General features: G+C 41.8%; 1 protein-coding gene across 1 annotated transcript in view; it reads right to left on the reverse strand.

The window, feature by feature from the left end:
• The window catches only part of MICAL3 (microtubule associated monooxygenase, calponin and LIM domain containing 3), a 162,921-nt gene that overhangs the window by 111,732 nt on the left and 25,857 nt on the right, over positions 1-25,332 (reverse strand). The gene's annotated exons all lie outside the window — the stretch shown is intronic.

The following is a 25,332-nucleotide window of genomic DNA, read 5'->3' on the forward strand; positions in this document are numbered from 1 at the left end:
CAGTCCACAGAATTCTCACATCAAGAAAAACTCAATCCAGTAATGATTTGAAAAGAAATGCAAATTATATCCAAGAACATGGAAACATACAAATACAGAAGAAGTTACAGATAACATTTTGGTTCCTAAATTCCTATCAAGGTACTGAATAAAAATACGTACATTGTTCATTACTAACCATTTCTTAAGTGCCACAATATGAGTACAGAAGACATTAGACCTACAAAATAAAACCTTTTATCTATACAAACTCAACAAGCATACTGTTCTGCTGCTCTGTCACACACGACTCTTTGATCACAGTGGAGTCCCTACGCTGAATGAACACTGACATGAAGTAAGTGGCTAAGAAACAGATCATCTCTTCTCTTTGGAAGAAAAAAAAAAAGAAATTATACCAAAAAAAAAAGGTAGCTGCCCCCGTATAAGGGAATGGTAGGCCATCTGTCAGGTTCAAGAAGAACTACTTGCTTAAATGCCTGACGCAGTCACATATTAGGGAGATCCCTCAGAGGACAAATGCTCACATTGGGCGACCAGTAACCAACACAGTGATCCCTTCTCACCTAGCACCAACTCACTTTGGAAAGCTGGGGACATTCTTTACATCTCTGAATTGTCACCATGCTGTAAAGAATCACATGGTATGCTACACACACAGCAAAAGAAAATTTATTTCTCAGATAAGTAAATGTGCTTTTAATCCAATGGTAAAACGTACTGCATCCCACCAGAACCAAATCTCTCATGACAAACTTTCTGGAGCATGGCCACTTTCTGATGCAGCAAGTCACAGGAGCAATACTTCTCTTCACAAGCCTCCCAAAACCCAATGATGTATGACAGCAAATGCTCCATTTGTTATCTGGGTGGTAAAATCCATGCACCTCCCACAAATCCTCCTGAGAAAACATGAGTCCTCAAAACACAAATCCGCCTGTTTCAATATAGGGAGCCCTCAGTCTACAAGCATTTCCTATAGAGACCATACCCCACATCTGAGGGCAGTCAGACCATGGGCATTTTCTGATGAGCAACACACATCCCACTTCTGAGATAAGTGTACAATCACTTCACACTAGGTGAAGGTGACTTCACTACCAGGCTGAAGCACATGGAGGCTTTTCACTCCATCACTTACCAGGGCAAAAAGGTTGAATGTAATTCCCTCATTTGAAGTGCTTTGAAGCTGTGTCCAACGTCACATTTCAACACAGAAAACCATTCTGTGCTTAGTTTCTACTCAGTTGTACAAGCTGGACTTCCCCAGAGCTCTTCAAACACTATCAAATAACCTGAGGAATGCCCCTATACAAAAAAAAAAAAGGCCTCTAAGAAATCACTGGAATGATACTTTCACAAAACTTTATTTCTAGGACTCCAAATAGGGATAAAACAAATGAGTCACCTCAGCACAGCAAGACATATCAGCTTCTGACATCATACAGGACATGGATTGATTCATCTTTCTGAGACAACATGCTATGCCACAAGAAAAGGAGGTTTTCAGAAGAGCTTTACTGAACATTACAGAAAGTGAGCATTGTTCTGGCCCAATTAGAAATTTTGAGCAGAAGGAAGACTGGAGGCTACAAGCACACTGTAATGACCTCTGCAGCCCAGTCAGCCAGGTCCTCTCTGAGGCCTTTAGGCTCTATCAGCACACTGATCACTCCAAGCCATTCCACGACACAATAAGAAAATAGAGCCTATATTTATTTTGTTTTTAAACAGAAGAAATCTCAATAAAATAAATTCTCTAATGAAACTCACATGAACACACTTTTAAAAGTTTATATAATTGAAGGCTTCTACCTGTCAGAACCTGGTACCAAAACACAGACTGCAACGATCACAGAAGTTAATGCAAGAAAGATAATCAACAGAGACAAAGGGGCAGATACAATCATACAATCTGCAAGTGACAAGAGGAAAAAAATTACCATTCTTTAAAGTGTATGTAAAATACATACACTGAGATCTGAAAAGTTAAAAAGTCTAGCATCTAATGTAGTACGTGCTTGCCTTCTATTATATGCACTTGTTGCCGCTTACATGCTTCCGCTCTCCCTTTTATGACCTAATTCTGCCTTACACAGGTCAAAGATTACCAGTCACATAGAATCACGAGGTTCAAACTAGGCTGACCTTTCCAAAGCCACCTTCATTTGAGTCATCGAGAGAAACATCTTAACACCTCAGAAGCAAACTCAAAGACTGCTCATTTGTGCCAGCTTTTATTCTAATCGAGGCAGATGGCTGCCTGGACTTTTAACTCCAAGGCTTACTCCTCAGTGGTTTGGTAAATACCAGACTCTCACAAAACAAAAACTAAATATTCCAGTTACAGACATTAAAAGTGTACATGGGAAAGTAAGTTTTATTTATGCTGCTTCCAACTCCCAGCTGTTACGGGTGTGGAAAAAGAGACAGGCACTTTCTCGAGGGAAGTGGTAGAGGAGAAAGGAGTTTGAAAATAGGATGAAAAGATTCATAATTCCACCCTCTACACACTCAACTAGCTAAGGCATCACAAATTGAGTACACTGCCCAGAGGAGTTCAAACAGATTATTTAATGGATGTGTATCCTGTTTCTGTAGAGGAAGACCGAATACAGAAAGCAGAGGGACTTACAAATTTCGGATTTTTTTTTTTCCTAATGCAGATCTTGCAAGGCTCTTTTAGGAGCCAAGAAACCTAAGTAAACAGACATTTGAATAGAAGGGCCATAAAGATTTCTCCAACCCACAAACCACTTCATTTACAGGCTGTTGAACTTTAAAAACAAAACAAATACCAAGCTTTATTCTAGGAAAAGTCCAAAAAGGGCTGCGACCAGGCTACAACCTGTGGGTGCAATCTCAGCCTTTATAATTGCCAGGTAAAACATGCATGCAGAGCTCAAAAAACACCTAAGAATTGGACCTTAAACCCAGACCTGCAGAACTGCCACCTCCTTTCCCTTAATGAGAAAGGTCCAACCAGGAACAGCATCTCGAGGACTCATCTGCAGATGAGGACCAGCACCTTATTCAATACACATGCCTTCACCTGTCACTGTTAACATATCCAGCACTCTGCACCCCAGCTATCATATGCCTCAAGTCTACCACTGCCCCCAACCCGTGCGTGGGCAACAGACCAACTCCCTCAAGCTTCACTGCGGATGAAGAAAACCCCACATGTGTTTATAACCACTGATGGTTTCCCTTACTCATGTAGCTCAGATCACTACACCTAGCCTTCCTTTCTCCTTAAAAGTTGTGCATGAAAATGTCTGCTGTGTAGTCTCTCTAAATACTTAAAAGCAGAAATGTCAATGGCAAGGAACTCTATCTAGGGTAGATGCAGCAGGCTGTTTTTAGATGCTCTGCAGGATACCACAGGCCTGTATTGTCCTCCCACATTAGTCACTAGATTAGACCATAATTTACAATTAAGCAATTTCATTTCATTTTGCAAAGGCAGAGAATTACACCCCTCAGCAAGAGCACTACTGACTGAACAGAGTTTGAACAGAACACAAAGCAGGATTTGAAGGAAATCAGAAAGACACTGGTTTCCATCATGTTCTGAACTTTCTTTTTTTTTTTTTTTTTTTGTAGTGACTGTCAGATTCCGTACAGAGCTACATCTCATTTCATGGTAGAACTTATTTGTCTAGACTCTTAAGGCATGAGGCTTCTAGACAACAGAAAAGATACTGAACATGTTCAATGGACACAACACTAAATCCCCATTCATTAGATCACAGGAAGAAAAACTACATGCATAATGATCCCATAACTTTTATTTCATAAATTCATAAGCTATATCATTTAATTGATGTCTATCCCACAGGTCCCACAAACCTCTTCTATAACCTATCCCAGGCTGAATTCCTGTAGGCATGTTTTTATTCTCAGAGGGGAAAAATATATCTATCCTAGCCTTTCCTCAAAGCACTCTCTTACTGTACTTACAACTTTGAGTTCTTAATCTGACAGCATCTTACACTTAGTTTAATATTAACCCTTGATAAATTTACTCATATAAACTTTTCCCCTTCTAAAGATAAGAATACCCACTCTTTGCACTCTGGTACACTCCATAATCTTTAGTAACAATAATAATCAAAACCAGCAAAGGAAAATCCAACCCTTAGCAACTAACAAATTTCACTGTGAGACTGTCAGATGACAACTGATCAAATCTAGCATCTTAATGAAAATTCAACTCTATTACAGAGTGTGTCTAATGCTACCCACCATTCATTTTCCTCATAGGTACAAGGAAAGCTTTTACCAGGAGACAGGAATATATTGCAAGGAAACTGGTTTAACATTTTGGCTAAATTATGACAAACAGGTAGAATAAAGAAGTTCTCATGCTACAAAATACACCAAAACCTTGAAAGGAATCGAGATTATAGGTATAATAAGGCAAAAATATAACTTGCAACATCAAACTTTCAACTCTGGATAGAAGTTACTATCATTTGTACATACTGTTACATAGCTTAAAAATAGTAACCATGCAGCATGTTCCCCACTTGGCTGGACATTTGAGTCTCAGCAAATCCTGAAACAATTTCAATTGGCCAGATAGCAATTCCCATCCAGCTGCCGAACACACAGGAGATGCCTCTCTCAGCAAAGACCATGCCAAACTCAATGCCTCCAGCAAATGAAAACCTGTTAGGAAATCAGTTACAGAGGAAAGAGGTGGAGACGGTTTTGTGATTTACTCTCCTCTCCCCGAGGCTTTGGCAAGCAGTTTCTGAAATACAAATGGCAGTCATCACTTCCAGAGGCAGACGTTACTAGTCTGCTCAAATACAGCTGCACTGGTGGGACATGAAAGGGCTTGGTACGAATTAGTCAGAGATTTAATCCAATCTAAGAGTAAGGATGCCATTCAGCAAAATTTGTTCCTTGTAGCAAGCACACATAAAAGGCTCTCTCTTTGCCTTTCATCCTCAAGGGCTTTTCTGTCTAGTCTTGCTAATTCCACCCTCCTTCAGATAAAGACCATTCCTCTGCAAGGATATCTGGGGGTCTGAAGTAGATATCTTTAGTTGAACCTCCCTAAATTGCTTCATGAGAGGGCATGAGCACCCCCTTCATTCAATGTAGGTCTGAGAGTGCCCATCAAAGGGCCTACGATCACCTTTTGTGCAATACATCTATGTGTATCTCTTAATAGCCCACTGTTAAAGCTCTCAGTAGTCATGGAGAACTACCACACTGTGAAACAACATGAAACATCCAGCATGGTTCAACAGGGCTGATGCAGTACTTTGCCAATATGCTGCTCGAGTGCTGGCATTTGTCTTGCAGAGCATTCCAGGACTTCAACTGGCAGATGATTCAGTTCTGGACCTTGGGCTCAAACTGAATAATTTCCATAATCCCTTCTTTCATAACACCACTCTCCATCTGGTATTTGAGCACTAGCCAGACCGATCCTTTTTCAAAACGCTTTTAATGCAGCAAGGAGAAAGGGCAATAGAGACTAAAGGTAACTTGTAGCTTTCTCAGTGATAATACCAACAGGTTGCTGCTAGCTTTTCCAAAGGCAGGCAGTAACTTCAGAGTCAGACTGACAAGTTCTCTTTAAGAAGAAAAAGACTGAAATTAAGAAATACTTCCTTCAACTTTATCCAACTGCTGCTTTCAGGCTCAGTCAGCCAGTATGGACTGGTAGCACAGCACAGTTCCGTAAACCAGGGATGATCAACATTGGTGGCAGAACCTCAGTATGACAGTGGTTGCTTTCCTGGAAATCTATACAGTGCTCTGCACAGCAGACCACAGCATCAACTGTAAGTTCCTCTCCAGAGAGAACAATACAGGGCCTTCAACATCTGGAAACCACTCTCCCTCCAGTTGCTCACTGGTATTAAATGATTCAATATTCATATATTTACTATTAGTTTATGCCAACAGAAGCTTATTATGCAATTAAGGTGGTTTGTTTTTCTCTAATTTGAAGACTGGGAAATGAAAATAATTTGTTCCTGATTACACTGAAGGCCACTGGTGGAATCTATATGCCTACTCTCTCCGCTTCCCTGTCCTTCCCCATACATGCACCCCAGGAATTATCACAAGTAGCCTTTTCTCCACAGACCCGAGAGATCTGGCTGACTGTAATGAAACATTTCCTGTTCCATGGAGTAGACTAGAAAACTCTTTGATATTCTGTTCTTCAAATACTTGGACTGGTCACAATGAAAAAGCAATGTCTCTTTTAAAACTTCATTTCTATAACACCCCTGGTTTTCCACTCATTCTGAAAGCAATATGGCTTATTTCCTTTCCATGGCTGACACCACCAACTGGATAGGCACCTCTGACGGTAACTACTGAATTATGTCCTGTAACTATAGGGGATAACTGGGGAATGCTGATTTGGAAGACTAAAAGGCAGACAGAACAATCTGAGGCTGACAGAAAGGGACAATTTCCTCAGCTATATCATGCTGTTGCAACTGAGATTAGTAATGCTTTTTGTTCTACCCATGTTATCGCCTCAGAAGTTTCTTGCTGAACCCAGTTGTTTTTACAATCAATAACTTCCCTTTCATTTCCAGGCCAAGTTTATACCTCTTTGTTCCTGCGATGATACTGACCTATCCATTAGCTTTCCCTCCCTTCCTACACGTACTTACAGGAAGATGCCACATCCCCTCCCTCTTGATCTTCATTACAGTGAGGTTAAATCAAGCTCTTCTAGTTTAAGACAGACACTCTTTTTCTAGGTCTACCAAGGAAAAGGACTTCATTGTTGGGTTTGGGGTGAGTATGTAATCTTGTGAAGAATGATAGCTGTACACTACATTTGGCCAGATGATTTCTCACAAGAGTATGGCATAACAGGGTGCATACTGCAGAGTATGCCCCTCTCCTGACAATTCTGGGATTGCTTTGGCCTCTCTCACAACTACAACCCAGCTCTAGTATACATTTTGTTGTACTCATTGATCACAGGGATCACTATTTCTCCTTCCTTGCTCATTTCACAGTTAGAGGACATTATATTGTCTCATTCTTGCTTTTATGCTATTTAATTTAATTTCATTTGTATCCCACAAGTTCTAGTTCTTTCTGTGAAATATCAATATAAAAATCAAGATAGTCTCAAAAGAGTAGCATCCTTAAAGAACAGGAACAGTAATCTTTCTCCACAAAACTAGTTCCTTCCCCTTTGAAAAATAATTTGTTACTTTCTGATCCCAAGGAAGATGCTCTGAAGCGCAGTATTCATCCCAAATTGAAGCTTCATTCATTTTCCCAACTGACCAGCATCAGTTAAAAGTAGCCTTTCATGTATATGTGACACAAGCATGATGCGTTCAACGGAATATATCTAGTCCCATATAGAACTAGCAATGCTTCACAGCACATTCATTAGTGGAGAGGTGTCTTCTCCTCACATCTGAGCGAGCTTCTTGTGGGTACAGTAGAGGTTTCAGAATATTGTGCTTCCTAGCAGAGAATCAAAATATTATACATGGGAAATTAACTGGCCTAAAGCACTGGAGCAACAGAAGTAGGATGAAACAGAGTGCCAGGGCTAACAGAAATCCCTCTGAACAAATTGTGAAAGAAACATATTTGGATGCAGCAGTCTCTCTAGAAAATACGTGCAATATTAATGTCACTGGAGACCGATAAAGCTTCATGTGGAAGTATACACAGTTCTGCCTCCCATGGGCTGTCAGGCTAGTCAAATTAACAAAGAACGTGTGATCAGCCCTTCCAGTCTCCCCTCCTTCTTGACCCATTTCTATCAAGACAATAAACGTCTCTGGTAAAAATGTGTGTTACGTTTTAGACTGCAGCTCAATGTTTGGAAGCAAAGAAATGGGGTTCTAGAGCACTCTTCCATGAGAACAGTCCAAGGCAACTAAAGACTTACTCAGTTTATTAATAGAATAGTTTTCTGAGACTGAACAGGAACAGACCACATCCTAGCATTTGCCTCCAAGCTAGTCCAGTGCTTTGATACTACTGTGTATAGGTGGACACAACAACATATGCACAATTGATATGCCAAGCCAGAATCGAGTGATCTTAACCACGACTGCAAGCATGTATGCATAGCAAAAAAGCTTTATTAAAAGTTCATAATGCTGTGTAAAATCATCAGTTTTCAAGGCCTTTAGATGCATAAAGATGAACTTTCTGTCAAAGTAGCTGATATTGTAGCCATTTCTGTAACCGCCTGTCCTCTTACTGACGCATGTCTTGTGCAGGGTGGGAAGAAGTGCGAGGGAGGTGATCCTAGTCATCTGAAACTCTGTTTCCTTGCCAGGATGGATGAAATTTCGCTTCTTCCTCTATTTTAAAGAATTACAGCCTTGAAAGCTGAAGGCAGCAACAGACTTCCAGAATTTTGCCTATGTATGTAGGGCTGAAAGAAACAGCGGTGTTAGAGTGGTTATTTGGAAAGACGGGAAAGAGGTTCATACAATTTCAGGAAAATCGTGCTTTTAGTAGTGCACCAGGGTGCAGAAGCAGCATATTAAAAACTGATGGTACACTCCTCCATGTTGTTTACTTTGGAAAATAAAATTTCAATGTTGTTTTCCCCCAAAGGCATAGATATGCTATGCAAATAAACACTTCAGACAGTTTATGCCACATCTGTGTTCCCACAGCTAATAAAGCAATGTAAGATGACAATAAGCTATACAGGTATAATGAGTTCACCAAATTACATCACGGAATTTAAGAGATAAGTACTGTTCTGATGCTTTGAGCATGCAGTATAGTGCCCAGGAGTCCATTATCCCAAAAGAAGAAAAATTATTTCATGTGTCTTTGAAATGCTCTTAAAAATAACTAAATACACCAATGGTGTAGGTGATCCAGGACTGCCCTAATCTGATTTTGAATGACCTTGGGTTTCCCTTTTCCATATATGCTATGTATAGTGACTTCATTTCTATTAGTCTCCCAGCTAACTCCTCAGATCTGACCGTAACAGAGTCATTAAGCAGATCAGTAGAATCTCAAGTGTAACAGAAAGATCAGTGTTTATACATGTCTGTTACTCCAGTCTAGAGTTGCTGCCACATGTATAAACAGCCACAGATTGAGATCTGCTAGTATCTTAGAGAAACAGAAAACAAAACATTAGCAAGTTTACAGTATCTAGCTGTAAAGAAATTTGAAGCTATGTCCTTGACAAGTATTATACGGTACTGTTCATCGGACACAAGAGGTGGTCCCTTCTGTAGTTCAGATTGCTACCTGTTAAAGTGCTTCCAAGTGCCCCTATGCCCATCATACTTGCTACCTTTGGAGAAAACAGGCTGCCAGTGTATTGCATGGAGAGCCTCAGAGCTCATCTCTGTACAGACCGCGCAGTGTAATCCTAAGGTTACTCAACACTTCAGTATTCCAGTAACTCACATGACAAGCTGGAGAGAACACTAGTGGTATCCACACACTTCTCCATGTACTCAACATAGCACTTAACTGCCTCTGTGTGACCACATCTAGGCATTGGACTCCCATGTAGCTGCGCTCCAGGGGACAAGACAGTTCACTTTCAGCACAGAGCTATTTATTAGTTATACCACATGTTACATTAACATCAGCTTATGTTAGTAAATTAATAGCAAGGTAACACCTAATCAAAATGGTCAACAAGATAGGTACCTTGCTATTAAATGCTGTTTTCCCTGGAAGAATTTAAAGCACTGTAGAGAAGCTATGGGAGAACTTGACAATACTACAACAGCTACTTGCAGCAAGGCACATGTGGATGCAAAAGATGTGCAAACAAACTCAGTTCATTATCTAAGATGGGTTTGTTTTTCACCTAATAACTAAACATCACATACCAACCTGTGCTCACAGATATTTCAATCTCACCTCAGGTCAGCCCAACAAGTTTTGGGTGTCATCTCCACAAAGTGCCACACTTCAAGGATAAGTGACCACATGAAGTGAACAAGATCAGCTTTCCTTTCACAGAAAAGCAAAGACGTTCTCTGGCTGGAGTGTTCAGGCGGGATGGTTCATGCTCTCAACAGTCTTTTCTACAGACAAGATTTAGCATAAACTTCCAGCATGCTCCTCTTCTGGTTTCTTCCACTGAACATCAGAAGTTAAAAATCCATTCATGGAAAAACAGCACATGTGCATGAAAAGAAAAACTAGTCTGTCCCAATTAGGCTACACTCAACAACATGAGTCAGTACTAAGCTGACCCTGAGAGTGTTAAACTGGAGGCCTGCCATGCCATTACCTTTCCTCAGATCAGTGTATTTCACTACAGAAGTAGGATTATTTCTGTAGGAAATGCATCCGTATTTCCTTTTCTCCTCTTGGTTAGGCAAGTTGATTTGGCTGTTGATTAGGGAAGCGCACCAGTCTGCCCTGTTTAAAACTCTTATTTGAGGAGTGGGTCAAATTAAGAAATTGTGAGTCACAGAAGCATAGAATAATTAACATTGGAAAGAACCTCTGGAGATTGCCTAGTCTGATCCCACTGCTCGAAGCAGAGTCAGCTAGAACAAGTTACTCAGAACTGTGCCCAGTCAGGTTTTGAGCATCTCCAAGAATGAAGTCACAAGGGACACTTTAAACCTAACAATAATATCCCTTGCAGCAGACAGATCTGCATATTTAACCTCCAGGCAGATTAATTTTTATGTAACCAAGCAATACAAGAGAGGATAGATGCTCAAGTCCCAGCACACATCACCCTAAAAGGTAAAGTCAAGAGAGCCAAAAGCAGCAAGTCAATTTTTCCCCTATATTCATGAAACTCAAGCTCCTCAGATTTCCTACTTACCTTGAAACAAAACGAAGTGTTTATTCCCAGGCCTCATGGAACATTAAACAAAAGAAAGCTTAACCCATGAAGATAACACATGAAACTACTCTTGAGTAGAGGGATTGTAGCCATGAATCCCATTTCACATTCTACCTTCTAAACAAGGGCAACACCTAACCCAAGGGTTCAACTAAACTGCTTACTCTCCCCCTGAAAATAGTTCTTACTGGTCAAGTTTGGCGACATCTGAATTTGCAGTAAACAAACTCCAGAAGAATTAGAACAATCACATTGAAGAGTACCTCAAGAAATGACTGAGTATCAAGTTGGTCCAGATGAACATGCGAGTTTCTTATAAGCAGCAGTATGAAAGAGGTACCTAATGACATCAGAAAGGATATTCACATCTATTAGTAAAAAAAATAATTAAAAAAAAATCCACGCTATATTTTCCAAGGGTCAAGTGGGGCCACAGGGAATAGCTATTCAGCTGGCAACTGAACCACAGGTTTTTAAATAGATAGTTCAAAGCCAGAGATTATTCTCTTATCCTGCGCTGTCAGTGTTACAAGGCTGTGAGGAAACATAACGCCGACGTACAGAGAGGAAGCAAAAATGTTTCACTTTAAAATTAAATTATCTACCTTCACAAAAACCACATTTTTTATGACCTGCAATGTGTAAATATTTCAAAGACTGGACATCTGTGGAATCCAGTCACAGCCTCATGGTTCAGTTTTAGTGCAATCAAGAAGCTTTAGTTCTTGCAGGGCTGTCATTTTGATTTTGACATATGAAGAATTCACACGTTAAAATAAGGTTAATCTCTGAGATGAGAAGCTTTTTCTAGTGTCAGGTCATGGTAGCTACTTACAAGTATTTGGGAAAACAAATTATTTCTCTAGGAGGGAAAAAAAAACAAAAACAAAACCAAAAAAAAAGGTCACTTATGGGCAAAAGACAGGTTAAGAAGTCAGCAGAGCAGGCTGATCCTACAAACAGCTGATTTAGGAAAAAAGTCTTGTTTAATAGAAATCTATTACACCTATGCATGTTGGACTGGAGACCCTCTAGCAGGTCGACCCTTTTATGCCCAGGGTCCTTATTCCTTTCCTCATCCCCTAATAGGAGGGTCTGGCAACAGGATTTAAAAAGATTATCAGGTCAAAGCTGGAAGTATGTTCCAGCCAGTGTCTAAAAGTGAAGTTAATCACCTCAGCACCTTTAAAGGGGTAAGGCCTAGGAAAGACTGAGCGAGATCGCCTCAATTAACTGGCCTGAAACTAATTGCAAGCTATGTAAATGCCAAGTCTGATCGTATGGGCAAACAAGTCCTGGGCAATGGTCGAGGCAACAGATGCTGGGCAATACAGAACATACTTCACACCATTCCACATAGATAGTTTCAGCAGTGTCATCATAACAGTGAAGTCCTCCAGTTAGAGGTCTAGATTAAAAATAATTTTTGCTTTAAAAAAAAAAAAAACAAAGATAATTTATGTGTGTGTGTGTATATTTAGAAAACAACTATCTCCACTCAAATCCTCTGGCAACCAGAGAAAGCAGCACTAAGCCTTTCACAGGCAGAAAACCACTTGGCTTATTCTAGATATGAGTACCAGAAGCACCCTGTGACGTTTTGACCCAGGCTGGATGCCAGGTGCCCACCAAAGCCACTCTATCACTCCCCTCCTCAGCTGGACAGGTGAGAGAAAATGTAAGTAAAGGCTTGCGGGTTGAGATAAGGACAGGGAGAGATCATTTACCAGTTACCATCACAGGCAAAACAGACTCAACTTGGAGAAAAATTAATTTAATTTATTACTAATCAAATCAGAGTAGGGTAACAAGAAAATAAAAACAAACACCTTCCCCCCACATCTCCCTTCTTCCTGAGCTTAACTTTACTCCAAATTTTCTCTACTTCTTCCCTCCCAGTGGTGCAGGGAGACAGGGAACACGGGTTGTAGTCAGTTTGTCACACATTGTCTCTGCTGCTCCTTCCTCCTCAGGTGAAGAACTCCTCAGACTCTTCCCCTGCTCCAGCATGGGGTCCCTCCCACCGTCCTGCACGAATTTCTCCAACATGACTCCTTCCCACAGGCTACACTTCTTCACAAACTGTTCCAGCATGGGTCATTTTCACAGGGCACAGTCCCTCAGGAACAGATTGCTCCAGCATGGGTCCCCCACAGGGTCACAAGTCCTGCCAGCAAACCTACTCCATTGCTGGCTCCTCTTTCTCTACAGGTCCTGCCAGGAGCCTGCTCCAGCATGGGCCACCCAGGGGGTCATAGCCTCCTTGGGGCATCCACCTGCTCCACCGTGGGCCTCCACAGGCTGCAGGGGGACAGCCTGCCTCATCACGGTCTTCACCACAGGCTGCAGGGGAATCTCTGATCCAGTGCCTGGAGCACCTTCTCACTCGCCTTCACTGACCTTGGTGTCTGCAGAGTTGTTTCTCTCACATATTCTCTCCAGTGGCAGTTTCTCTTCTGCAGCCTTTTTTCCCCTTCTTAACTATATTATCACAGAGGCACTACCACCATCACTGATGGGCTTGGCCTTGGCCAACAGTAGATCCATCTTGGAGCCAGGTGGCTGGCTCTACTAGACACAGGCAAAGTTTCCAGTAACTTCTCACAGAAGCCACCCCTGTAGCACTCCTACTACCAAAACTTTGCCATGCAAATCCAATACACACTGAAAAAGTGAAGTCTTTTCTAATGTCATCAGTGCACAGAATAAGTCTCTCCCTTCTCACAGCAGGCAGCCCAAGCAGGAGTGCTAGGCTGAATTCAGCTACCACACTATCAAACTGTCACTGTGCAGACTGAGAATCATGGAATCATTATGTTGGAAAAGACCTTTAAGATCATCCAGATTCAACTGTTAACCTTAAACTGCCAAGTCCACCGCTACACCATGTCCCTAAGCACCATACCTACCCGTCTTTTTTTAAAAAAAAAAGATATTTGTACCTCAGGGATGGTGACTCAACGACTTCCCTGGTCAACCTATTCCAATGCTTGACAACCCTTTTAGAGAAGAAATTTCTCCTAATATCCAGTGTAAACCTCCTCTGCCATTTCCTCTTGTCCTATCACTTGTTACTTTGGAGAAAAGACCAATACCCACCTCTCTACAATCTCCTTTCAGATAACTGTAGAGTAATAAAGGTCTCCCTTCTCTTTCTTCTCCAGACTAAACAACCCCAGTTCCCTCAGCTGCTCCTCACAGGACTTGTTCCCTAGACTTTTCAACAACTTCATTGCCCTCCATCAGATGCACTCTAGCATCTCAATGTCCTTCTTGTAGTGAGGGGCCCAAAACTGAACACAGTATTTGAGGTGCAGCCTCACCAGTACTGAGTACATGGTGACGATCACTTCCCTAGTCCTGTTGCCCACGCTATTTCTGATCAACTTGTTCATAAACTTATGAATTTATGCTGAAACTTGGAAGAAAATATCCCAAGCATCAATTTTAGGCAAAATGAATTGTTGTGCCGTAACACAAGTATTTAGGCTAAAGAGGTCAGCTACAGCTCGTAGAAGTGTTCACTGAGTTTCTTCTGCATGTGATACACATATGGCCATTCTCCCTTTCGCACAAAAAGGAAAGTCAGCCCTATTACAGGAACTTGATTTTTAAAAACAAGCTTGTTCTCATTTAAAGAGAGAAATCTGCACATCTACAATTCTGAAATTATCAAATATTCCAGATTTCACGTGAAGTTTTTTCTTCAGTGACCTGGCTCTTCAAGTAGTAAATAAAAAGCACATCTCAAAGAGACATAAACAGGGCTCTGCAAATCATTAAACACATTTCTGCACCTACATTCCTTAAAATTCAGCTCTTCAAGGTCCATTTAAACCATTAACGTTTGAATATGGCATTAAGATTTTGGAAGGAATAGAAGTGCCTTACCATTGCTTCCTTACCATTGCTAAGTTCAAATACATTAATTACTTCAGTGCTTTATCAAGCTCTCCAGTTCACTGTTTAACAAAACAAAAAGGAGTGCAGATTTGTTTAGACTTTATTAAAAGTAGTAAAAAAGTCATCCAAAGAGTTAAACATACCTGGGTATAAACAGTAATACTTTATAGATCATTATGATATGATGTTCAGTTTTGAGATAAGGTAACCAATAGGGTTTTAGTTGTTTTGAGGCTTGAAGTTGCCACAAACAGAACAAGCAGGAAAAGCCACAGATAGCTGGTGTTTTTTTCTTTCTTTGTTTTCAGATCCTGCAGCAAAGTAGAAACCCTCCTAGAAAGAGCAATTTCTGTCAGTACTATCTCCCCATTTCAGATTGCCAAAAACAGTATATGGAACAGCCTCTAGGACAGAGAAATCTTCCCAAATCTGCTGCTAGTTCTGTAAGGTTATGGACATCCTTTTCAAGCTATTTTGGTCCCCAGTAATTGCACTGGAATGGTACTAGAGATTCCAGAGGGAAAGCTCTGTTATCCATCACTGGCAAGTGAGCTACGCTGAACTCTGTAAATATATCTCCGAAGAATTAAATATTATGCTTTTCCTACATTTATGCAAGAGACAGAACAAAGAATACAGTCTATTAAGCATTTTTAATGTCTTGATATGTTTTCATTCTAAACTTCAAAATTTATTCAGATCACTGAAGCGTACATTTCTTAAAACTGAGCACTTAAAATGTAATCTCAAACATGATAAAGAGAAAATTCCATACCTGTACCCAAACCAGAAGCGCTAACAGATATTTTTGCCTTCAAAAAGGCCAAAGACAACACGCTTGTTCACCAAAACCAGTTCCTGAATTTTACAACTTTCTCTTACAGTCCTGTGGTTTCACTGGGTTTATTAAATCATATCACTCGGTATTATTAAGTGCTTAACGACACTGCAGAAAGGAACACCACCTCTTCTTTGGTCAGAAACCTAGCCACACAGCCTTCCTGTCAATGCATGGTTAGAGGCAATAGCTAACAGCAGATGCATCCAGGATCTCCATGTACACAGACCCATGCTTTGCTTAAATCTATTTATTTAGGATATCTGTTTCATGCTACCACTGAAATGTATTTGCTCCCTGATTTTGGAAATAAGAGTGAGTTTCAACTGAAGACGATGCTGTCACTACCCTTCCCTAACCAAAGAAACAAGAACAGTTTCTTCAGTCAGGTCAGAGATCTGATCTGACTCCTGAAATGGCTAGACAGCTATCACAAGAGAAATGGAAGAGGAAAAGAAACACAAGGTTTGTGGTGAGATGGGACTCATCCCTTGGGCGACAGTACCACTAAGTTTAACTAGAAGTTGCATAAGCAAAGCCAAGAACAACCAGCCTGCTTACTGTCAAAGAAAGACTATAAATGATTTGTCTGTATCTTCCCACTGTGCTTAGGCTCTCTGGATGCTTTAAGGAAATGCCTTTTTAAAAATGCAGACACAATTTCACCTTAGGAAGGGTTCCAATTGCTCTTTTAATATCCCCACATTTAACTTTGGTTTTAAGAACCTGTGGATTTATCACTGCCTTTTTCTTATACTTACAGCAGCTGCACACTAAGCAGAATTTCCTTCCAGGATCTTAATTTGAGTTTTTAGGGCTACAGCTAACCAGCTCCCAAAAAAATGGGCAGGAACATCAATTAGGGCAATCCAAAGGGCTGCCATTAGGAACTGTGACAAAGCAGTAAAGAAAGGCTCATACTCACATCAGAAGTGCTGTGGAACAGAGTCAAATTGAATGTTTGCTCTATTATCAACTTGGCACACTCAAAGGGAAATTGTGGAAGTCTGCTGTTCAAGTCATTTTAAAATTAGTCTACCTAAAAAATAACAGGAGGAATAAGCCTTAGCTGTCTAGATTATGTTTCCTACAATTTTTGCAAGAAAACTAGACAAATATCCACAGTTTTATTTTTGTGCTAGGGCAATAAGTTTAATAGATGTAAATTACCTTAACTTTTTATTAAGGGTTTACACAGAACATTTCAACTGCAATATTGTGCACACTATCCATAAATGTTCTCAGAACTCCAGAGTAGTTGGGTGCCTGACAAAAAGATATCTGTCACACTGAGTTTACAGGTCAGCACAAACACCTGAGCCTTCCCCTGAGTATCCCAAGACATTTCCCCCTCAAGCCCTTGTACACACAGCTACAGAGCATGACAGAAGATAATCTCTATCCTATTTCCTTGGGAATCTTGACACGGGAAACACACAGTATCTGTGCCAACTGATGGACATGTTTTCATGCAGGAGTTTCAGAAGGAGAGGTAGAGGTAAGCACAGGAAAGAAAAGAGAGCAAGCATACAAAGGATGCTTACCTTCACAGCCCATCTCTGGTGGTGTACATTACATTGGGTGAAAAGTTCCTGAATGGACAGAATTACTTTTCTAGGTTATAGTCGGAAATCTAGTAAAAACTTATATCATTTTATTGCAAGAGTTTGTGTCACCACCACCCTCTGCTAAAAAGAATATCTACTAGCTACCAAATTAACAGCTTTTTAAACTTAAACAACATACATACTGTCCAACAAAACGAATTATAAAGATGTCCACCTACCATGCATTCAAAAGTCAGAAGACTGTGAAATCAAGGCTCTATCATACTACCCATTATGATCTGCTCTAATTGCACTAGTACATCAAACAGGTCTCCCACCTCTGCCAACACATTCACCACTCAAAACCAGGAACCATAATACAATATAGTCATGGTGAGAAGCAGCAATTCTCATGCAATGACCACAAGTTTACCATAGTCACAGTTCTGAGGTTTTTACATTTTATTTCAAGTTTTCTTTTGGCAGCCAAATGCAGCAGCACATGAAACAGCTGTCCTGCCCATACCCTACCATTAAATCCCAGGAGCTGTCAAGCATTAATACGTTTCACCTTAAGTCTGTGAGATGTGGCCACAGCCAGTACTCAAACATAACCACTGACTTTTGCACACCATTTTTTCCTGGTGTTCTCCACATCCCTGCCAATTTCTCAGCATCCTTGCTTTTACTTTATGTGACGCAGATTCCTGAACAGCTTTTCAACGGGAACAGGATATTCAAGGTCCTCATTCAGAAGTCTCCCAGAAGTTTCTCAAAGAGTCAAACAGGTAAAATCAACACATTTCCAATGAGAATGCATTTGTTCTAAGCCAGGAACTAATTTGACTGTAACAGATAAAGCTAACAATTTAATAAGAATGGTATAGGGAAAGGTTATTTTAGCTGTTAAGATTTTCAGTGTGATCATTTGGTTTTGGTATTAGTCACACACTACCTGAGCAAAGACCAAATCAGAGCTACTTATCTTCGCAAGTTAACTGTAGATGTAATGCAGGCCAGAAGAGATTTGAGGAATTTAAAACAGTCAAAGCTAAAAAGCAATTTCTAACCACACATTGAAAACAGAGCAAGACTCATGAAACAAGTTTCAACAAAACTTGTAATTTTATTCCAGTAAATGTATAAGTTCACTTGAAAAAGACAAAAGCACTTCCTATCAAGCATTTTTCTTGTTCTCAGTTTGTATGGTGACTTAACTCTAAGACTTCTTCACAATTTTTGAATGAAGAGTAAGCCTGAAGTATTTCTTCAGCATTCAACATCAAAACTTAGAAAAAAAAGGTACAGGAAAAACAGGTAATGAAAGTCATGGTGAGTCTTCTCTAATATTCAATTATAATTAAGAAAACTTTCAAAAGATCAAGCTTTAGGCTCTGGCTTGTGGTCTGTTTTAAGTGTGATCATCTGCTCTGAGTTCTCAGAGAATCAACATCTCACAAGCTTACATACTTTATTCACACTAGAGAATTTCTCTCAATAAAAGAAGTTGTGAGCTACCGATATGGCTCTAAAAGGTCAAAAAATCTTATTTCCATAAATTACTTTTATTCAGCTTGAAAACCTATCTGATTTACCATCTTCAGCCAGTAAGCTCCTCAAAGAGCAGAGCTCCAGAGCATGCCTGCTCTCCTGGAGTATGTTTTGTTCAGGAAAATGTAAACCATCTGTGATGTTCTGTCTTTCATGGGGTGAAGCTGTACCACAAAGCAGCCAAGATAGCACAATGATTATATATTTGCAAGGAAGCAGCTAATTGAGCCTTGCCTAAGCAGACAGAAAGCAACCACAGCTTCAACAACTATGATAGCTACAATAGTTTTTCATCTTTCTTTCCAGAGCCGAAACACATGGCCCTCCAGATCCTCTAAAGGGTTATGACTCAGCTAGACAAGCCGAGTTAGACCCTATTTTTTCAAATCAGCAGAGATTTTCATGTGTCACGATTGTCGTGGTTTCTCCTGGAAACCATGCTAAGGCACATGGATAATAAGGAAGTAACTGGTGACAGCCAACATGGCTTCACTAAGGGCAGATCATGCCTAACTTGATGGCCTTCTATGATGGGGTTACAACATCAGTGGACAAGGGACAAGCAACTGACATCATCTACCTGGACTTGTGCAAGGCATTTGACACTATCCCACACAACATCCTTGTCTCTAAACTAGAGAGACATGGGTTTGATGGACAGATCACTTGATAGATAAGGAACTGGCTGGATGGCCACACTCAGAGCATGGTGGTCAATGGCTCGATGTCCAGGTGGAGGCTAGCGAGTGGCATTCCTCAGGGGTCTATATTGGGACCAGTGCTGTTTAACATCTTTGTCAGCGACATGGACAGTGGGATAGAGTGCACCCTCAGCAAGTTCGCCAATGACACCAAGGTGTGTGGTACCATTGACATGCTGGAGGGGAGGGATGCCATCCAGAGGGACCTTGACAGACTGGAAAGGTGGACCCATGCAAACCTCCTGAAGTTCAACCAGGCCAAGTGCAAGGTCCTGCACCTGGGTCATGGCAATCCCAAGCACAAATACAGGCTGGGTAGAGAATGGATTGCGAGCAGTCCTGAGGAGAAGGACTTGGGAGTTGTTCTGGTTTTGTTAGTGAGCGGGGGCCTAAGGTGGTAGCTTCTGTAGGAAACTGCTAGAAGTCGCTCCCCTTTGTTCAGTGGACTCGGCCGGGCCTAGGGCGGACCTGCTGCTGGCCAAGGCCGAGCCGATTGGTAGCAGAATGTCTCGTGATAACGCCTCTGCGATAACGTATTTAAGAAAGGGAAAACAGGAAAAAAAAAAAAGGGAGAGAGAAAAGAAGATGTGAAGAAGCTGAGAGGGGGCAGAGGCGCAGAGGGGGAGGCGCAGGCCTCATGGGCCTTGCAGGCCTCACCCTCTGGCCTCCCGCCAGGTGGCTGACTGGGCCCAACTCGGTCCAGCCCGGCTGCAAGAAGTGGAGAGGAGATGAGAAGTGAATGAGATGTAAAAAGGATCCTGAGAGACATCTACCAGCCTGTTGTGAGGAACGGCTGCAGACGCCAAGGTCAGTTCAGAAGGAGGGGGAGGAGTAATGCGGCTCCTGGCCAAGATTCCCCTGCAGCCTGTGGTGATGACCATGGTGGAGCAGGTTGTCCCCCTGCAGCCCATGGAGGTCCACGGAGGAGCAGAGATCCACTTGGAGCCCGTGAAGGACCCCATACTGGGGGAGGTGGATGCCTGAAGGCAGCTGTGGCCCGTGGAGGGCCTGCTGGGACAGCTGTTCTAGAGGGACTGCACCTGTGGAAGAGATGACCCACGCCGGAGCAGTTCCACGAAGGACTGTAGCCCGTGGGAGGGACCCCACGATGGAGCAGGGGAGGAATGTGAGGAGTTCTTCCCCCGACCATGAAGCAGCGGCATGAAACAACTTATGATGAACTGACTGCAACCCTCATTCCCTCTTCCCTCCTGTGCCGCTCGGGGAGGGGAAGGTAGTAGAGATAATGTTAGCTTGGGAAGAGGGAGGGGTGGGGGGAGGTTATCTTGTTCTCTGTCTCATTATCCTGCTGTTTGTAATAATAAATGAATAGTTTTCCCCAAGTCGAGTCTGTTTTGCCCATGACGGTAACTTTAAGGATTTCTCCCTGTCCTTATCTCAAACCTCGAGCCATTTTTCCTTATATTTTCTCTCCCTGTTCTCTCAGAGGGTGGGGGGAGTGAGAGAGAGAGACTGCGTAGTCTGGTCCTGATCGGGCCTGAACTACGACAGGAGTGATGGTGGATGAGAAACTTAACATGAGCTGGCAATGAGCCCTTGCGGTGCAGAAGGCCAACCGCATCCTGGGCTGCATCAAGAGGAGCATGGCCAGCAGGTCGAGGGAGGTGATTCTCCCCCTCTACTCTGCCCTGGTGAGACCCCACCTGGAGTACTGTGTCCAGCTCTGGAGCCCCCAACATAAGAAGGACATGGACCAGTTGGAGAAGGTCCAGAGGAGGGCCACAAAGATGATCAGAGGGCTGGAGCATCTGTCCTATGAGGACAGGCTGAGAGAGTTGGGGCTGTTCAGCCTGCAGAAGAGGAGGCTGCGGGGAGACCTTATAGTGGCCTTCCAGTATCTAAAGGGAGCCTACAGGAAAGATGGGGAGAAACTCTTCAGCAGAGCCTGTAGCAATAGGACTAGGGGTAATGGTTTTAAAATAGAAGGAGGTAGATTTAGATTAGATATTAGGAAAAAAATTTTTTACAATGAGGGTGATAGAACACTGGAACAGGTTGCCCAGAGAGGTGGTAGATGCCCCATCTCTGGAAACATTCAAGGCCAGGCTGGATGGGGCTCTGAGCAACCTGATCTAATTGGGGATGTCCCTGCTCATTGCAGGGGGGTTGGACTAGATGACCTTTGAAGGTCCCTTCCAACCCTAACCATTCTATGATTCTAATCTATGATTAAATCTGAGTTACACAGGTAGCAAGTACACCCAAGATCCAGAAGTGAGATGTTTCAGAGAAACAGGAAGACAAGTTCAGTTGGAAACAAGCCTGTGGCCAGGAAAGCACGTACTGTCCTCACTATAAAATCTTCAAAGCAGCAAGATGAGAGATTACTGGGAAAGTGCAGAACAAGATAAAGCAACAAGTAAATTCAGCTTGTGTCATTCAGTTAGTGTTTGTCCCCAAGTCTCTACCCATTCCCAGTCCCCATCTAATCTCCATGTCTCACCAGCTCACCCTCATTTTAAAGGTGAGCTACGGCAGCCTCCACAAAGCCTTCATTATCAAGAGGTCTGTTTGACTGCAACACAAAATTTGTCTGTTTCCAAGCAGTTCTTTAATTCTCAACTGAGGCTGCCGTTACTTACGTGGAGCAGTAAAGCAAGCTGCTCCAGCATTTTTCCTCCCTTACTTCACTATTACTCTAGAACAAGAGCACATATCCTGCTGGCTAACCTCCTACTTTTCAATTTTGCACTCTAGGGAAATCGATGCATTTCAATTATGCACACTTACGTCACTACCTACCAATCAAGGCAGGACAGAGAGAGTTCAGTTCATCCATTAAACTATGTGCTCTTTGGCAGATAATGAAAGAGGTTGAGGTGTAAAGCAGGAATGTATCATCTGTGATTTTAAAGGGCGAGGGCAGATCAAGAGAAACAGCATGCAAGTATAATAAAACTGAGCCACAATACTCTTAGTATTCAGTTTGCATTAAAATGTCTGTAGATGCCCTAAGAACTTCAGCCATCACTTTTTTTTTTTCTCCCCACCACACATGCACAGGGTGGGGGGTAGACAGAACCCTGGTGATGTGGCAGTCGGTTTTCTCTCTAGAGCAGATGACTTCATGTCAGGAGTATATGTCTCAAAGTATACATTAATTTCAGTGAAAAGAAAATATCCAGAACAATCATAAACTTTTAAAAAAGGATTTCTGACCACAATGTGGCAAGAATGCAGTAGAAAGGGAGAAGATGAAAAAGTAAATTTGTTTTGAGACCTATTTTAAGTTCACATCTCCAGGAAGAACAGCTTTTAGCATTGCTATCCTTAGTAAGAAGCTTCAGGGCCAGTTGCTTTCATTTGTTGTTTTTTTTTTCCCTAAGGAATAACTAGGTTTGCATGAACAGAGCTGTCTAGCTTAGCTTAGAGCATGCATATAGGGGAAGGTGGAAAAAGAGATGAGTAGGCTGGAGGACACAACAGGAAAATTACAGTGCAAATAGTGTTTACAAATGCTGCACCACACTAAGACAATCTCCTTAGTTGCTCAGGCAAATTATTAAATTAAACCCGAAATAGCAGCAGAGGTGGAGGGAAGCCTGGAACTGCCTTCATCCTTCACTCCAAGGGCAGGTAGAAGTGCAAGCAAGTTCCACGCAAAGCTCCTAAGAGGACAACAGAGGAAGTCTTTAGTTTTCCCCAGGAATTAAGCACTCGGCTGCTAACTCCAGTGAAGGAAATTCAGCCTCCATCTCACCACAGCAGAACAGCACCTCTGATGAACTGTATATAGGAGTGACAGCCAAGCAGGGCTCTGAAAAAGCTGCTGGAACCAAAGAAGTGGTAATCTGTTATACAGAAAAAGGTGACTGGAAGTCAAAAGGAACTGAAGGACTGCTTATTCTGACCACCAAAGCACAGCTCTGCTGGTGCCTAGCCTACCCAGTAACATTATCATTATGGGTTTCTATTTTTATCTGGACAGTGAAAATGTAGATGATGTAGTTAGAAGCTTCTCACTGCCTTACTGACTAGTTTTTCTTATTTCAAGTTCAGGAAGGAATGTATAAACACTCCATTTATCAGCTGTAACAAGCATGAGCACTCAATGCCTGTTACTCCGTGTATGTCTACTTCATTTCTTTGGATTATCATTGACACCTGCTTAATTCTTTGACTCTAAGGTAATTTGCAAGTACCATTTATGGTAGTTTTGCAGAAACTCATGCCCTAAGAGCCTGACAGATTGCCAGCTCACTTCATTAAAAACCTCCCATGGTAACAGCTTTCTTCCACTCCTGACCAGGGTTGCGTTTGAACTGATGACCCTAAACTGAAGTGCTCCACATGTCAACCATCAGTTATGCCAAGTCAGCCTATAACCCGTGAATACTGGGAATTCTTAAAATGGAGCGTTCTCTAACTGTGGCAGCTGCTATTCCTCTAGAAAAGCAGAAGAGCTAGTAAACATGCTTTTATAGTCATCTTTAAACCTCTAGAAGAGACTCTCCTTTCTTCGTCTCGACACGCCTTTCCTCCTCTTGAATATTCAGAGTTTTCTATTACCCCAGCACATTTTAGAACACATTCCCCTAATCCCCTTGCTGACTGACAACTTCTCTTAAGATTTTATCTGCACCCTCTTGGGATTACTTACACGGTCAAACTCTGATCTTCAAATAGCTTGTAAAGTGAGGAATGAACAATATGGGGAGGGAGAAATGAATTCAGCATCAGCTAAACAGAACAATTATGGCTCTTAGGGTTGGGCAAGTCTTGGAAACGACTGCAAAACTTCTTGTCATCATGCTACAGATCACCTGCCAAACAGTAACAAAACAAAAAAACCAAACCCTCAACCAACCAAAGGAAAAAAAAAAAAAAAAAAAAAAAAAGAGACTAAAAAGACCACTTTCAGTCCCAGTTACCACCTTGAAATGCAAAGGAACAGGCAACACCACAGATAGCCTCCACCCTTGCTACAGCAGTCTGCCAACCAGCCATTTATCAAGACTCCACAGCCAGTGAACTGGAAAGCACTCCTCTTCACATTCTTGCCAGCTGTCTCAGCTCAGGTTAATACCAAAACTCCAGTTTGTTACATACAGAACCTGTGACAAGCTTCACCACACTGAGAACATGACTAAAAAGGTGTTGCTTGAACACACCTTGATAACTTAATACTTCAGTTAGGTCTAAAGCAGGAGAATATTAGAAGTTCACTAACAGTAACTGTTCTCATCAGCCTTTTAATAATTTTTCCATAGCAGCATCTCCATGATTTCTCCCTCACCATCTTCAAGCACAGGAATGCACAGTTGCCTCACTGTTTCCTGAAGATGTTATGGAGAGAGAGAGAGAGATTAAGGACAATTCAGAAAAAAAAAAATCACCCAAGAATCCAAAAGGTTCTGCCAGCAAACACCAAGAGCACCCAAGTGTGACAGTTTGTGCACTCTGCTGTTCTCCAAGTTGAGCTTTTTGCCACAGTATCTGTTTATATGCTAAGCTCTACAAACACATATGGTAAAAGCAGTCCTTTCCCTGGGAGCAAGCACCAAGCACAACAGGGCCTGCATCTATGACTGGGTTCCCAGCGGTTACCACAAGAAAGGCTTTTTCTTCTGCTAGTGCACCTTAGCTGCACAGAGGTGGTAAGCCTTGGGTGTTATAAAAAGGGGAAGCTACAATTAGCTTCGTTATTCTGCATCAAATCTAAGATGAATCATATTGCAGGGTTTTGGACTAGATGACCTTTAAAGGTTCCTTCCAACCCAAACCATTCTATGATTCTGTGATTCCCTATTGCACAAACACGTTTTTATCCACTCTGATGAGAGGCCTCTCCAGGCAGTACTCACACACAGACCTGCTCTCTCCAAAGCTGCTGTGCTACAAACCTTGAATTCACTGTCTCCAGAGCTGGTGTGTTACTAACCTTGACAGAACAAAACAAAATGAGGTAACCAAGCAAGCCTTTCAAGTCTAATGTCTGAAGCTATTTAGACACTGAAA

The sequence above is a fragment of the Chlamydotis macqueenii genome, chromosome 1, assembly GCF_036417535.1.
Source record: "Chlamydotis macqueenii isolate bChlMac1 chromosome 1, bChlMac1.mat, whole genome shotgun sequence".
Taxonomy (NCBI): domain Eukaryota; kingdom Metazoa; phylum Chordata; class Aves; order Otidiformes; family Otididae; genus Chlamydotis; species Chlamydotis macqueenii.